The sequence below is a fragment of the Myxine glutinosa genome, chromosome 12, assembly GCF_964187855.1.
Source record: "Myxine glutinosa chromosome 12, kmMyxGlut1.1, whole genome shotgun sequence".
Lineage (NCBI taxonomy): Eukaryota > Metazoa > Chordata > Myxini > Myxiniformes > Myxinidae > Myxine > Myxine glutinosa.
In genome coordinates, this window is record NC_136272.1 from 96,468,453 (window position 1) to 96,485,181 (window position 16,729).

Genomic DNA, 16,729 nt, shown 5'->3' on the forward strand with positions numbered 1-16,729 from the left:
CAGACAGACAGGGGTGAAAACATAACCTCCATCCACCTTTGGTGGCGAAGGTAAAAAGTCAACAAACAGAGCAAGTTGTAAGCTACATATTTCACAGACGATGGTTTGGCGTGTACTATGGAAGCGCCTGATCACGTAACCTTACAAGTTGGAGTTACGGTGAAGGTCAGTGACAAAGTCATTCATTAAGAAATTATGCTGTGAAATGCAAGAGAAATTTTTTTTCGAAATGCCAAAAAAAATTGCACTTTTTTTTTTTTAATTCTTACAAAATAGTTAAAAATGAAATACAGAAATGTCTAATTGACACGAGTATTCAACGCCCTGAGTCAATAACACATTGAAGCACCTTTAGCTGTGATTACAGCTTAGAGTCTGCTTGGGTATGTCTGTATCAGCTTTGCACATCTGGATTTGGGAAGTTTCTCCCATTCGTCCTTGCAGATTTGCTCAAGCTCTGTGAAGTTGGATGGGGAGTGTAGGTGAACAGCAATCTTTCAGTCTTTCCACAGATTCTCAATGGGATTAAAGTCTAGGCTTTGGCTGGATCACTCAAGGACCTTCACATTCTTGTTCTGAAGCCATTCCAGTGTTGCTTTGGCTGTATACTTGGGGTCATTGTCGTGTTGGAACATAAATCTTCGCTGCATTCCAAGGTCTTTTGCACTCTGAAGCAGGTTCTCCTCAAGGATTTGCATGTATTTGGTTCCATTCATTGTTCCCTCTATCCTTACAAGCCTCATAATCCCTGCTGCTAAAAAGCATCCCCATAGCATGATGCTGCCACCACCATGCTTCAAGGTAGGGATGGTGTCAGATGGGTGATGAGCTGTGCTCGGTTTCCATCAGACACAGCACTTTGCATTCAGGCCAAAGAGTTCAATTTTTGTCTCAGCAAACCATATTTCACGTCATTTTGTAAACTCCAGGCATGCTGTCATGTGCTTTTTTCTCAGGAGTGACTTCCGTCTGGCTACTCTCCCATAAAGCCTAGATTTGTGAAATGCTGCAGAGACTTTTGTCCTTCCGGCAGGTTCTCCTATCTCAGCCAAGGAACTCTGTGGTTCTGCCGGAGTGGTCATTGTGTTATTGGTCACCTCCCTAAACAAAGTCCTTCTTGCCCGGTTGCTCAGTTTGGTCGGATGGCTAGCTCTAAGAAGAGTCTGGGTTCCATATTCTTTCCATTTCCTAAAGATTCCATTCCATTTCCATTCCATTTCCTTTCCTTTTTATGATTTTGCATGGGAGCAATTGCTCGCAGGTGTTTCTAGGTTTTGTGGCATTATGATTGTAGAAGTGTGTGTGTGTGTGGATTTCTTGTCGTTTAAAGTCGATACACATTGATAGGAAGTCGTAAACATTCGTCATTTACAGATGGCGTACAGTGTTGTTACAATGCAACATTTTAAGTATTGTATGCTTACATATACGGTCAGAGCTCTGTATCAGGCACCCAGCTTACAATAAACATTCATAACATGTTTTAGTCAATGCATATTTAGTATTTATCCTGTATTCGCGATCCACATTGCTAGAAAACCGGGATTATTTAAATTGCTTTGTCAGAGCAAGTTAAATGCAAGCGCAAGTTCCCTACATTATAAAATCATCGAAATACAGATGCGATTGCAAAAATAATTGCCAAAAACATCAAAACAAACAATCATTTTATTATTATTTGTGTTTTTGCGTTGCCCTACTGGCAATATACACCACCCAGTGATGTCGCCGAGAATGAGGGATGGAGACACTCAGCTGGGTGAGGCTTGCCTGGACCCTTGGATGAGTCTGAGGAAGAGGCTTGGACCCTTGGATGAGTCTGAGGAAGAGGCTTGGACCCTTGGATGAGTCTGAGGAAGAGGCTTGGACCCTTGGATGAGTCTGAGGAAGAGGCCTGGACCCTTGGATGAGTCTGAGGAAGAGGCCTGGACCCTTGGATGAGTCTGAGGAAGAGGCCTGGACCCTTGGATGAGTCTGAGGAAGAGGCTCAGAGAGAACATGAAACGGAATATATTTTCTGAATTTGAATTTAGGTTCTTTGGCAACGGAAAGTCAGTGGCTCTACAAATCGCAGTGTGTACAACAGCTTGCTGCACGGTCTGGTCAATTTATGCTTCGTAGCAGTGTTTCGTCTATCCTGCAAGTTAAAGTTTTACTTGTGGCTCGCATGACATCATCTTCATGACATAATCTATCAAAAGTGTGCACAATGGCATACTTTACTGTATGTACCCTCGGATAGGGAATCGAACCCAGGTCAAAAGAGAATCGCTGTCTCACTTACAGCCAATTCAACAATTGGTACTAATCTAAATGAAATGAACGTACCTGTCAAAAAAGGAAGACACTAACTTAACATGATAACTCGAATCAGCTCTGTTGTTAACAACATGCAACATGGGAACAGCTACAAGAATATGTCATTGTTTGTTTTTGATTTCGGTTTATAAGTTCCAGATCCACCTCTTAACATTCGTCTTCGACTTTGGATAATAAACTTCACATCTTAGTGTTGCCGGGAAACCCATTAGAATGTAAACAACAGTTTTATTTTATAACGTTTGACCTTTTCACATAAAAACATTACTGTAACTTTAAACTTCAATAAAGAGCTAATTTTGATCACTCATTCTTGATTTACTTTGCTGCTTGCAGAATGCAAACACAATTCAAATCATCATGAAATATACATATTGTTACGGACGTGGCTTAGATGTTATTTACCGAGCGGTTTTGGTATGACCACGTCTGCACAAGTTACCCGATTATACTCGAACGTTGACTAATCGCGCTACGCTAGGTCAATAAAGGCAATAAAGGAAAAGGACACACGGCTGGGTTTCAAATGACACGACACCCAGGGTTCAGTTCTCAAGACCTCCGGAGGAGGTTATATTAAGGCGGAAGGTTAGTGTGGAAGTGTAACTCAGTGTAACATATTGATTGGCCCTGGTAACTTATTAATTAACCTGGTAACAAAGCAGATACATTTTACATGCAAACTCTGTTAAAGACGAGTTTGTAAATGAGTGTCAGAATGTGTATGAACAATGTAATCTCTTGAAACACCTGGTCAAGGCCCCAGGCTAGAGCACTCCCCCCCCCCCCCTGCTGTGTAAATGGAAATCACAGCAGGAGGGGAGCGAGCTGATGCCAGGACTCGGTGCGATGCATGACCTCGGGACATTAGCGGAGAGGAGATTAAGTCCAGTTTGGCGATATAAACGAGAGCAAACGTTGAGTAAAGTAGACTTGTCCTCAGAAGCCCTGCCCGACGGAACGATGGAATGAACGAGTACGGCGCTGCGGAAGAACATCAGCCGAACGAAAAGGACCATGGAAAAGAGTTAATCTCAGCCATTGAATAATGCGGTATTATTTGGTAAATGGAATGAAGTGAATAATAAACCAGACCTTTTGTAAACCTGAGTCCGGTCATTGGAGTCCTGTGAGTCATACACAAAATTCTACCACAATATGGAGGCACCGCTGAAATCAATTGTACAAGCAAGTAAAAGGTGAGTGTGTCTTGTTTAGTCCAATATGATTTACGAACTTGGAAGTTATGTGTACATACATGGGGGAGCAGGTGGTCTGGGGCTTCTTTGCGCACCGATGCCGCGATATAGGTGGCGTGAGCCATCACGAATGGGATTTCGATAAACAACACGATGATAATTCGTTTTTTTTTCTAAATGATTTCTGTAAATACGTATTGTTGCGCTGGTCACTAAGGGTCTTACTGTGACCTGAAGGCAAACGGAGCAAGTGTGCACCTTGCGACCGTTTGCGTCCAGGACGTGTAAGGCCGGTACACTCGTTTACCCACCCGCACACGTATAAAGTACTACTTTTTTTTTGCACTTGTTCGAAGCACTCCACTTGCTCGTCGAGCGAGCAACTTGCTCGGCGCTCTAATTCTGTATTATTTAGTTAACCAGTTTGTGTGAAACCTCAACCTAAATATAAAAATTGATCTGCTTGATGTTAGTTTAAGGGCTGTTCCAAATTTATCCTGATTATGGTATTGCGACAAAAAGGCTTATATCTTGGGAACGACTGGTCGGATTTAGACAAATTAAAACTCGTTCGATCAACAAATAAATTCATGACAGACAATCCCACCTCATGCCGGTCCAGAATTACTGTGAAAGATGGAGATTGGATAAAAAAAAAAAAAAAAAAACACTCCCTCACTGTCCCTCATTGTCCCTCATGTCCATTCTGACACGGAACCAGTGTTGTTGTTTTTTTTTGACGAAATTTGCCAGATAAATAGCATGAGTGGCACGACGAAATGATTGGATTTTGGTGAAGACCCAGGTCACCGGGTGACGTTTCGTTGCTAGCTGTTCAGCTAGCAAAATTTATCCTGACCGATTCAGTTCAAACTTTGAACAATCGGATCCGGGCTGTTGTCAACGACTCGTCAACAACCTCAACCTAAATTTGTGGGTAACAACCACCCTCTGGTCGAGGCTCATAGAAGGGGTGATGCTTACTGATTCGGCACGCTTAAAATAGGTGTTAATGGTGGGATGTCAGAGGTTTTGGCGTGGGCTTAATAGTCACACTGTTTGGAAAATAATGCTCGATGCAACATGATCCTAAAAAGAACCCATCCCTACATCGAAGGATCAGGAAGGGAAGGAATGGAAAATTTGAAGTATTAAAGTTACGGAACTCAAAATGTCTGGGTTTGGATGGAGTCATTAAAGGATTGAGTCATTCATTGGTTTGATGATGGTCCTAATATTTTGATAAATGTTTGATAATGGTCCTGGTAATTTTAGTCCTAGGAATAATATATGCTAGTGGTTTGTCTGAAGGGTTTAATGAGATCGGATTTTTATCTATCTATAATTCCAGTAATCTCGGTGTGTGTGTCGGTCTGTCTGTATGCGACCGCTGTTTCTCAACAACTACCGGTCCGATATACTTGAAACTTGCCAGGTATATTGGTGGGGACCCGAGGATGTGCCTTTTCAAGGTTTGAAATTAATCGGACGGGTGGGTCCCAGGGTGTGGTCGCCGTGCTCGCGGGCCGTTCGCTTTGGCTCTGCGGATGGACCGAACCATTGCATGTAAATAGAAGGGGGGTTCTGTGGTCGTTCGCTTTGGCTTTGCGAATGGACCAAACCATTGCATGTAAATAGAAGGGGGGGTTCTGTGGTCGTTACTGCCACGTGGTTTCAAAGTTTTGTTGTTGTTGTTTGCACGCATGTTTTTTGCAAGCACGTACGGGCGAGCACGTACGTGCGGGCACGCCCTAGTATATATAAATTGAGGTAATATTAAGTTATGGAATTAATTGCTTTCAACAATGCAAAGGGTGACAAAATATGGGATTTTAATGGGATTTTTTAATGGGATATTGGTTTAGGAATGTTTAGAGGTCATTGCAATGTGATAATGACTTGTGACCATTTGTTGTCGAAACGTTTGGGACCATTCAAAGGTTGGGTTGTGCTAACGTTTCCACAACGTCGCTACAACGTTTCACTTTCGTTGTTGCAACGTTTTGCTCCAACGTTTTGGGAACATTCAAATGTTGTGTTTCGCTAACGTTTCCACAACGTCGCTACAACGTTTCACTTTCGTTGTTGCAACGTTTTGCTCCAACGTTTTGGGAACATTCAAATGTTGTGTTTTGCTAACGTTTCCACAACGTCGCTACAACGTTTCACTTTCGTTGTTGCAACGTTTTACTCCAACGTTTTGGGAACATTCAAATGTTGTGTTTTGCTGACGTTTCCACAACGTCGCCACAACGTTTCACTTTCGTTGTTGCAACGTTTTGCTCCAACGTTTTGGGAACATTCAAATGTTGTGTTTTGCTGACGTTTCCACAACGTCGCCACAACGTTTCACTTTCGTTGTTGCAACGTTTTGCTCCAACGTTTTGTGAACATTTAAATGTTGGGTTTTGCTGACGTTTCCACAACGTCGCTACAACGTTTCACTTTCGTTGTTGCAACGTTTTGCTCCAACGTTTTGGGGACATTCGAATGTCAAGTGAATCGAATGAGAATTCAGGAATTATTTCATTATTAACGATTAATGAAGTACTTATTTAATTAATTACATTTCTTATTACATTACAGTAATTACATTACAGTAATTACCTGAGGTAATTACAGTAATTACAGTTCCGGTAATTACAGTAATTACAGTAATCATTACAGTAATTGCAGTAATCTTATTACAGTAATTACATTACATTAACTCAGGCACCTTTTGAGTAAGGAAGCTGATATTTGGACATGACACTGACCGAGTGATATGGCTGTCAAGGAAAAATTTGATTTATTGATTAATCATTTAATAAATTAACTCGTTGATTTATAAATGACTTATTTAATTAAAAGTCCTCAGAGACACATCTTCGGATGAAATACTTGCAGATTGGTTATGCTATGAGCCAATTGATTAAGGAAAATATTTTGTGATGGCCATATTGGCAATTTCATGGCCATATTCGTGGCAACTCAGTTAGTGCCACTGCACCTTTAAAATGCATCCCTGCGTTCATTTTTCGATCGATTGAGTTGAAATTTTGAACAATCGGATCTGGACTGTCGTTGTTAACGACTCTAGCACGCACTCGTCCAATCAGGATGGAGCGGTATGGTCCCCGGATCATCACTGCCCGCAGTTTTAATTAATTTTACTTTTTCTCTTGGGCATATAATTTTGAAGACATGCATGTCATGATAGAGGAAATGTTTGTTCTGTTAAACGGAATAAATGTTGTTTATTTGTGTGGGTGTGTATTTTTGTGTATTTGGATATATTTTTCACGACTAATTCCAGTTAACATCCTGCACAATTTGCTCGTTTGCTGGCCGAGTCGAAATTGCGTTGAGTTTCTATGGCATGCGCCATTAAAAGCGCTGTGTAATGGTTGAGCTCCCTTTATTTCGTTTTGGTCATGCGGATGAGCAAACAAAGTGACAAATGCTGCGACTGGAGCAGTAAAGGCGATGTTTTTTAAATGGAAACGATTTAATGAGGAATTAAAAGTGGGAGGGGGCAACACCACGCATACCTCTTTTAAGGTGTGTATAAACCCTGGAATAAACGTGGGAGGGGGCAACACCACGCATACCTCTTTTGAGGTGTGTATAAACCCTGGAATATTTCAGCAATCAATACGATGCTGAAATGATGTAATTTATTGTGTAATATGGTCGACCTTGGGTTTGTTTGGGTTTGTTGTTTATTTTTGTGGGTGTCTATTTTTGAGTATTTTGGATATATTTTCACGACTAATTCCAGTTATCGTCCTGCAAAAGGTCTGCTCGTTCTTTTCCTTTGAGTCGTAAATTCCTGTTGAACTCTCATTAAAAAGCGGAATTAAGTACGCTGTGTGATGATGGAGATCCTTGATGACGAATCAGGAATAGTGAATGAGCAGACAAATATCACGGATGGTACACCAGATAGGGAAAATGTAGATGAAACCCCTTTTGCTCAGGTGCTGTGTAGCGCTGCACAAAGATCCATATGAGCGGGGCCTGGGTGCTGTGTAATTAGTACACAAAGAACCAATTACTAGGGTGCTGAATAAACACAAAGATCCATTTTTGGAGCTGGTTCTCCCGGTGCTGTGATTTATTCAAAGAACCAAAATCTTGTAAGAATTAAGATATGATTTGTCGACATCATAAATACTTTAATATATGTAACGATTTTTGTAACGATCATCCTGCAAAAGGTCTGCTCGTTCTTTTCCTTTGAGTCGTAAAATCCTGTTGAATTCTCATTAGAATGCGGAATTAAGTACGCTGTGTGATGATGGAGATCCTTGATGACGAATCAGGAATAGTGAATGAGCAAACAAATATCACGGATGCTGCGGCTGGAGCAGGGGAAGCGATTTTTGAATTGTTCAGTGATTATTCGATATTGTTATGACTTATTGTCAATAGGTATACTAAGTGGCCATGAGGTAGCCTGTTGCTATGTACAGTTTTATTCTATTGTTGATTATACCACATAGCTGTGGTGATAAAGGAAATGTTCGTTTTAAATAGATGATTATGATAGGACCATGACTATAAAATCATGATGATTATTATGAATGATATCATAGGGTTCAAATGCAGAATGCTGCATGAACTTGGGAAAGAACTTTCAAGCCCTATGGGATAAATTGGGTATTACAAGCGATGGAGTTTCAAAATTTAGCATGATTGAAGAAATTTTACAGTCTTATTTCAGGAGTTTTACGAAATTTATATTGCCAAGAGATTTTGGATACTATTAAAAGAAAAATGATGAGATGTTTTTCCCAATGAACTTTAATATCTGCCATCCATTTTGGCTGTCTCACGAATGAAGGATGAGTTGCCTTTAGTGGTTGCAAAGAAAATTTGTGGAGACCAGGCAAAATGGGGAAATATGTCAGATATGACCCTAGGACAGGACGGTGATTCATCAATTAACATGAGGTACGAACCAGAGGTGACGACCGATGAGATTCGATCTCAGTCAATGGATGGACCTGTCCTGACATCATTGGGGAAAGGGCTTATGCAAGGAGTCATCCAAAATGATTAATTTGATTTATTGATGAATATTGATGAATTAATTGAAATTGAATAATTGATTGAATTGTTAATTGATTGAATCTAATTGATTGAATTTAATTGAATAAATTGAACTGAATAAATTGAACTGAATAAATTGAATTGAATATATTGATTGTTTGATTAATGAAAATGCGGTCTCAAGAAAGAAGCTTTGATATCTTTGCGAGATATTATCAATGTGGAGACAACCTGGGAAAATTGAGCAAGGTGGTGAGTTTATATACAGATATATATGTGCGGTTACCATTGTGTGATTTCCCCGTCAAACAGAGCGGACACCTGAGGATTCACCCATTTCATACTGACCCTCCGGCTCATCTGCAAATACTGATCTGTGAGATTGGATTGTGCAAAAGCCACAGCTGAGGGAGATTCTCTGGAAATCACCGTGTGAACAGGTGGAGAGACCCTTCCTGGAGGTACGAGTGAAGCTTTAGAGGAACAAACTACAACACATCCAACGCTACTTTGATAAAAGGCAGAATGGGAAATGGAGCCTACAAGAATACACAAGGACAACCAGAGATTCCACAAAAAGGTACTTGTACACATCATATGTACGACCGTTATGGTGCCGAAGCTATAAGGCAGGTCGAGAATTGGTATTTGTGGACAAAGGGACATGATGAGGAGTTTCCAAGAGATGGTACATTTGAGCGAAGTCGATTGGAAAGATTAGAACAAAGATTGAAAGCCAGAAAGAGACAGAATCTAACGGTAGACTGGCTTGCATTCCATCTTTGGGATGGTGAATCCAGACAACGGGAACAGCAAGAACAGATAACGGATGTAGAATTTAAAATAAAAAGGATACAGGATACAGTGGAGGAGACAAATGCACAACTGCCCTCGAAATTAGGAATGAAAGTGACAGTTGTCCCATCTGATTTCCAGTTGTCTCCCCAAAAAGGACGGTACAGAGAATTTTTTCGTGTTTCAGGAGATAACGAGAGATTGCAGTGGCAACTCAGGGATGTAGAGATGCAGCCCAGCAATACAAGTGCACAGGTGCACAGCCCAGGTAACGACAGAAGCCGGTGCTTCAACTGTGGAGAGATGGGACACTGGATAAGGAGATGCCCATATCTGAGCAGAAGACAATTTCGACAGGGAAACCAAGGACAAAGAAACCAAGGACAAAGAAACCAAGATCAAGGGTACCAGTGCTGACCGATACCTCAGACAATGATTAGGCCTTCATTGCGACAAATCCCAAATGACGATTGGCCTCAACAAATTAGATTACTGGACAAACATGAATAACTGTCGATGATTCTTGTGTCTGAAAAGTTTTCAGAGCGAGATTGGATTGTGCAAAAGCCACAGCTGAGGGAGATTCTCTGGAAATCACCGTGTGAACAGGTGGAGAGACCCTTCCTGGAGGTACGAGTGAAGCTTTAGAGGAACAAACTACAACACATCCAACGCTACTTTGATAAAAGGCAGAATGGGAAATGGAGCCTACAAGAATACACAAGGACAACCAGAGATTCCACAAAAAGGTACTTGTACACATCATATGTACGACCGTTATGGTGCCGAAGCTATAAGGCAGGTCGAAAATTGGATCTTCTATTTTGGGCACAGCAATTTTAAATTTACAAAGTTTGGAACAATTGCGTTGCAATTGTTGGCAAACCAAGTAACAAGAGTCACATGATGATCAGGTGGGAATTTCGGACTATTGTTCCGCACAATTGATAGGTCAATGGTCGACTGACATGCAAATGGGTGTGTAGTCAAAATTTGGATAGATTATTGTGAAGGCAGAAAGGGTAATTTCAATTTGACATCATAAAGGTTTTCTAAGAATGGACTTTTGGTTCATTTGTCTATAAGCATTTTGAATTTGATTGACAAATTTTATGAAATTGAAATAAAATTGACACCCATCTGATCTGTAAATAATGGTTCCAACGCAAACAAATATGCATAATGCATGTGTGTGTGTGTTTTTGTGTATCAATCTTACAAGATTGTTGACACCGACAGTGTGCCTGTCTGGAAATGGATAGTTATATGTGGATGGGATTGGGATATGTGGATGGGATTGAATATCCAGAGAATCCGTAAAATAAAATAGAAAGATAATTTGATTATGAACATTATCTCTTTTGTCAAGGGAAATGGAATATAAAAAATTTGATGTGCTGGGTTATGAGCAGCCATTAATTAATAGTAAAATTGTGAGTAATTTTGGGATTCCATTTTTGATAGAATGTATATGAGAATAACATCTATTTATGGATATGAGCTTCATAAAAGGAAATGAGGAAGTACAAAAACATCCAAATTTGGGAGAGGTCTTACACTGACTTCCCAGAATACTCTGCTCATGGATTTTATATATATAAACTTGAATTTTATCAGCATATAAATTGTGCTGTATGTATGGATGTGTTTTAGGCATAGATGATATGGGAAAAGAGTAAAGAAAATTTTGCTGGTTTGAACTATTGTGGGTTTTCAGTTCTGGAGTTTAAACAAAGTCACTGGTTAACAGATGAGAAAGGATAGTAAATAAATTATTCTCTGCTGGGCAAATTAAGTACGATATTACTAAGACTTATGAGAGCTATTGTTCCGCCTTACAGCAGTGGAAAATTATTGGAAAAAATTAGATCCAACATAATGAATCTATAAAAGAATGTGATAGGGATAATATCCTCAATTTGTACTAATTATTTGATTGTGGGTAAAGGAATTAAGTCATCGTAGTGGATTGTTAACAGCAGCCTGAAAATGTCCTGAGAGTGTGCATCCATGTAATCAGAAATCCCAGATTTGTTTTTACAAACAACATTTTGGTAGAGGTCTTGTGTGGAACACTTCCTTGGTAGATAAAAAACGGTACTGCATGCTGGCAGCCACTTTTGCGGCCAGTTAGGCCAAACAAATTGAGAGGAAATTGTAGTTAAATACGTAAGTTACACATGGCTATTTGTAAAAAAGGAAATTTGTTGAGATGGGAAACATTTTTTCGAAGGTTTATTAAGGTGTTATAATATGACATGTGGCAAGGCAAACTATTGGATGGGAAAATTAGATCTGGCTATAGAATAAATTTATTGACCCCTTGAAGTTAATCCTTCGAATCATTGTTTCACTGGCATTTTTGTTCAAATTGGAAATAGTTTGGTAGAGCTTTGGTTAAAACCTTTGGTGGCGGTATCTTGGAACGAAATGATAAACCATAGGAGATTGATAAGAATAGAAAAAATATGGACCCAAAATAGAAAGTTGGATTCATGCCTCTCATTGCAAGCAAGCACATGGGGCTAAGGTGGACGATCCCACAGAAAATGAGGCTGCACCTAGCAGCCCAGCAGAACATTCAGTGGTAGAAAAATGATAGTCGTGATTTACAGTCATTTGAATTACATTTTAACACCCCTTGCATTGATAAACATTACATTTTCAACATGTGATATTCCTACTTGGAATAGTGACATTTATTTGCCTACATGACATACAATTATCTACTGATATTAATACAGCATGAGTGAAAAAAATGTATCACAACTACACTCATGATCAGGGGATTGAGTTCAACCCCGGGAGATAGGGGGATCAGGGTAAGACAAATAATCTGATTATGTTACATATTAAGGGATTTTCTTTATTTACCTTTTAGGAAGCTTGTTAGTTTGGTATATAATGTTAAATGTCATCGACATATAACTATGTCATAGGTATGAACATATACAAGGAGTAGCAGACTTGTTTGTTGGTTTAGTAGTTATATTGGCAATTGTTTTAGTGGTGGCTTGCTTGAAAGCCTTAGTGACGGTGTGTTTGAATAAGGTAACCAACAACACGATGATAACGCATGAAGTGACAAATGAGGAAAGAAATGTGGAACCAGAAAAGGAAGACTTTTATGGCAACATAAACAGTAGAATTAAGATAATGGCATAACGACAATGTTATGAGTTGTGTCAATTACAATATCAATGAACTCATATCACCACGAGTGACACACTGTTAAAAAAAAAAAGAGGGAAAAGAAAAAGTGGAGAGGAATTATGGTAATAATACATTATGCTTAATTTGTTGGTTTGGGAAAATTGTTGTTGGGAATTAGGTATTCCCGTTTGTGATTGTAATCATATACAATGCTATTCTTAGTTTAGTAATAAAATACATACCTGATTGAATATTATTTGTGTGACGCATATAAATGAATATAACTTTTTGAGTTAAGGAAAAACAACAAATTGTTGAATGTGAAACTGTCGGAAGATATACATGATTATGCTGATTTCATGGTAAGATGTACCCTATCTGATTCAGTGTGTGCGGAAAGCAGATTCAGATATGACTGAGCATAAAGATAAGACGAGATCACATTTTGGAGGGATTGCTAACGGAATTGGGAAGAAGTTCGAGAAAGAAAATTTGTGGCTAAAAAATGAAGTTAATCGTGGCATACACCCTCTTTCTCAAAGAATGATGAAGACATTCTCCCGTGTAACTTGGAGATGAATGCTTACCTTCACCAAGGAAATTTATGTGACCATTTGCCTGGATCACACTGCAACATATGAAAGAAAGGCGATCACTTACTCTTGTTCGAAGACTTCGAACATTCACCACATCAGAAGTTGCAGGACAACGACATTTTACCTGCAACCTCTGTGAAATGCGGGGACATATGTTATTACTTCACCAACGTCCGGGGAACCAGCATGGAGCTGCAAAAACGGCTGTGCCCTTGTCACAACAGCTGTGCACGATTCTGCTGGTTGCTCCTGGTAAGGACCATGAATGACCTGAACACCATGGTCCCAACATCAGTGTGGATGCATCCGGCATCCCTGTTCCACATCTTGCTGGCCAATCAACGTCACACCAATACTTGCTGCCCACTCACAATGAGGGAGGAGGCAAGTCGACTACAACTGGGTGAAGGCCTTGTTCAAGGAATCATTATGGTTCACAGCAAAAAGTGGCAAGAATGCTACATGGAGAGAAGGGTCAGTCTATGACTCCGCAGTGTTACCACAACAGCGAAATCCTACACGAAGTAGTGCAGGAGCTATGAAGACATTAGGAGAAAATGTTTCATACCTGGATTCAAACACAAGTGATCAGCCCTTCCTTTCAAACAAAGTCAACATTTGTGTGGAGGCAAACGTTTTTTGCCAGATGGTGCAGATGCTTTACAAAACTTGAAAATGAAGTGAAATTGTTGTATCTTGGTGATGGTGAAGTGTTGTTTTGAAAATATATTTGTGATGCAAATGCAATAGATTGAACGATATGGAAGAAGTCAATGACCAACGAAATGTTTTGTGATTCTTGCAGGATGACGGTGTATGCCTAAGGGAATTTGATTACCAAAGTGATTGATTATTTACTTATACTTGTAATGATGTTTACTAGTAGTGATTGATTGTTTACTTATATTGATGTTTAGATTAATGGTTAATATAAACAAAAACAAAAAGATGAGGGAATTGTGGAAGTGTAACTCAGTGTAACATATTGATTGGCCCTGGTAACTTATTAATTAACCTGGTAACAAAGCAGATACATTTTACATGCAAACTCTGTTAAAGACGAGTTTGTAAATGAGTGTCAGAATGTGTATGAACAATGTAATCTCTTGAAACACCTGGTCAAGGCCCCAGGCTAGAGCACCCCCCCCCTGCTGTGTAAATGGAAATCACAGCAGGAGGGGAGCGAGCTGATGCCAGGACTCGGTGCGATGCATGACCTCGGGACATTAGCGGAGAGGAGATTAAGTCCAGTTTGGCGATATAAACGAGAGCAAACGTTGAGTAAAGTAGACTTGTCCTCAGAAGCCCTGCCCGACGGAACGATGGAATGAACGAGTACGGCGCTGCGGAAGAACATCAGCCGAACGAAAAGGACCATGGAAAAGAGTTAATCTCAGCCATTGAATAATGCGGTATTATTTGGTAAATGGAATGAAGTGAATAATAAACCAGACCTTTTGTAAACCTGAGTCCGGTCATTGGAGTCCTGTGAGTCATACACAAAATTCTACCACATTAGATTACAACTACAAGAGGTACAGCATAGAAAGACAAGCACTTAGACACACTCTTATATTATTCCCAACAGACGACAGATAAACGGGACACAAGGCTGACTCACACGGGGATTGATGGCAAGGAAAGGCAGAATCGATGGCTCCAGGTGCACCTGGGCTCGAGGCAGAATCGACTCGGTCCGGTCCAGAGATGCGGGAAGGTCACAGCGCTCGGAGATGGTGACTTGTCTGCTCAGGCTGGGGGCGCATCTCACGTCACGTCCGCTACGTGGCCGCGTATATCCGGCGGGGAGTGACACGCCCTCGGCTCGTTAGCTCCGCCTCGTGGAATCGGCACGTTGCTTCTCATTGGGTGCGTGCGGGGGGTTTACCAGGCTCCGCCCTTGACGAGGAGCTGACAGCCAGCCCCTTCGTGGTAACCCCGTGGAGCGCATGGTCCGGCGCGCATTGTCAATGGCGGCTAACCGAGCCGGTGTGATGACGCACACTCCCCCGGTGCAGCGTCGTTGTTGTTGTAATTGTTGTTGTAGTTGTAGTTGTAGTTGTAGTTGTAGTTGTTGTTTGGGGAAGAAGATGGAAGGAGGTATGGGAAAGGTCCTAAACTCACTACTGGTGCCATATAATCACATTCTGGTGCAACGAAGAGTCATAATTAATGGAAACGAGTCCTTAACTGACATAGACTAAGAATAACTAGCAAGATGTCCGAAAGTTGTCTACGTGTGATGCGGTGGACCTGGGCACGACATTTAATGGGGGAAAAAGGGGAAGGTCGGCTCTACTGATTGTTGTTTACAGACAATGGGACTAGGGAATGGGGGATTGGGGATAGTTGGGGAGTATTGGGGAAATAGGGGAATATTTACAAGCGGATATGGAGGCCAAATTCCATATTCGCAACATTGCACCCTTCGCTACCCTCGGGGCGTCCCGACCCGATAAATTTTTACCTACTTTAGTGTGGCACGCAATGTAGTTCCCTCTACTATTAACTCTACCCTGAGTGCGACAGTTTTACAGATATTCACAAATGAGTAAATATGTCCCCCTGCGACGTTGCACCCTTCTCCTCACAGAAACACACCCACAGGATAACCGAATCCGGAAAGAATCCTCAAACTAAACATACAGCCGGTAGGGAGCATTATTTACACAAGACTACGCTGATATTTACACTACGATCCAGGACCTGTTTTTGGAGGAACACATGCAGATGTTATGCATAGAGAGAGCACGCATGCTAGCATCGATACACCAACCCACGAGTGCTCTGTGGCCTACGGCCTTTAATAATGTGCAGAGCACCCCTTCCAAGCATCAAGCACCACCCCATCACACAGTGAGCACCATCCGGTGCACCAATAAAGTGTCTATAAATCACCGGTGGTGTCGCAGCCGGCTGATGTTCTGCCGCTGGTCTTGCCTTCGTGTGGTGCACTTGGCCTTCTTGCCTCTTTCAAAAAATAAAGAAAGGCGCCAACCGCGTCCATTTCTGTGTCGTGGCCTTCAGTGGTGTCAACTAAAAGTGGTTCACCTGCATGGCATAGGTGCCACGTTGACCCATAGGTCCATCTACGGGTGGTGCTTGGCCGCAAAAGAGCTGCGGTCCATGGTGGGTGGCCACAAACATTGCGGTCCATATGGTGTATCGATCCAAGCAGCAAGCAGCGAAAGTGCAGGCCCACAACTGCGAAGCCAGCACCTCTCTCTCCTCTCTCTCTACCCCAAAGCCAGATCCTCGGAGGTGGGAGACAAAAGAAGCAGACAAGTGAGTAAGGTGGTAAGGGCGCAAGAGTGCACGCAATGTAAGATGATGCACACTGGGGGCACATGGGAACCAGGTGAGACAGGTACGTTCCTATCGTACGCCCCCCCCACCAGGTAACCTACATGGCCCCTCCCTTACCCCTTACTGTATCCACAAAACACAACACTACCCATAAACATCTACTTTACAAATCAACAAACATCCCTACTGTCTTCCCCGTTCCTCCCATAAACCAAATTCGTCTTCTCTCCCTCCTAACCAATCAAATTTGCCATTTTCAACTCTCATCAAAATTTGCCATCTCCAACTGCACATCAAAATTTGCCATTACCAATTCATCATCAGTCC

At 41.3% G+C, this 16,729-nt stretch overlaps 1 long non-coding RNA gene across 1 annotated transcript; it reads left to right on the plus strand.

The window, feature by feature from the left end:
* Nucleotides 1–10,036: 10,036 nt before the first annotated feature.
* LOC144888444 (uncharacterized) lies at nucleotides 10,037–14,556 on the plus strand. The gene is made up of 2 exons (XR_013621017.1): nucleotides 10,037–10,096; nucleotides 14,399–14,556. It is a non-coding gene; the product is annotated as an uncharacterized LOC144888444 (long non-coding RNA).
* The last annotated feature ends 2,173 nt before the right edge of the window (nucleotides 14,557–16,729 follow it).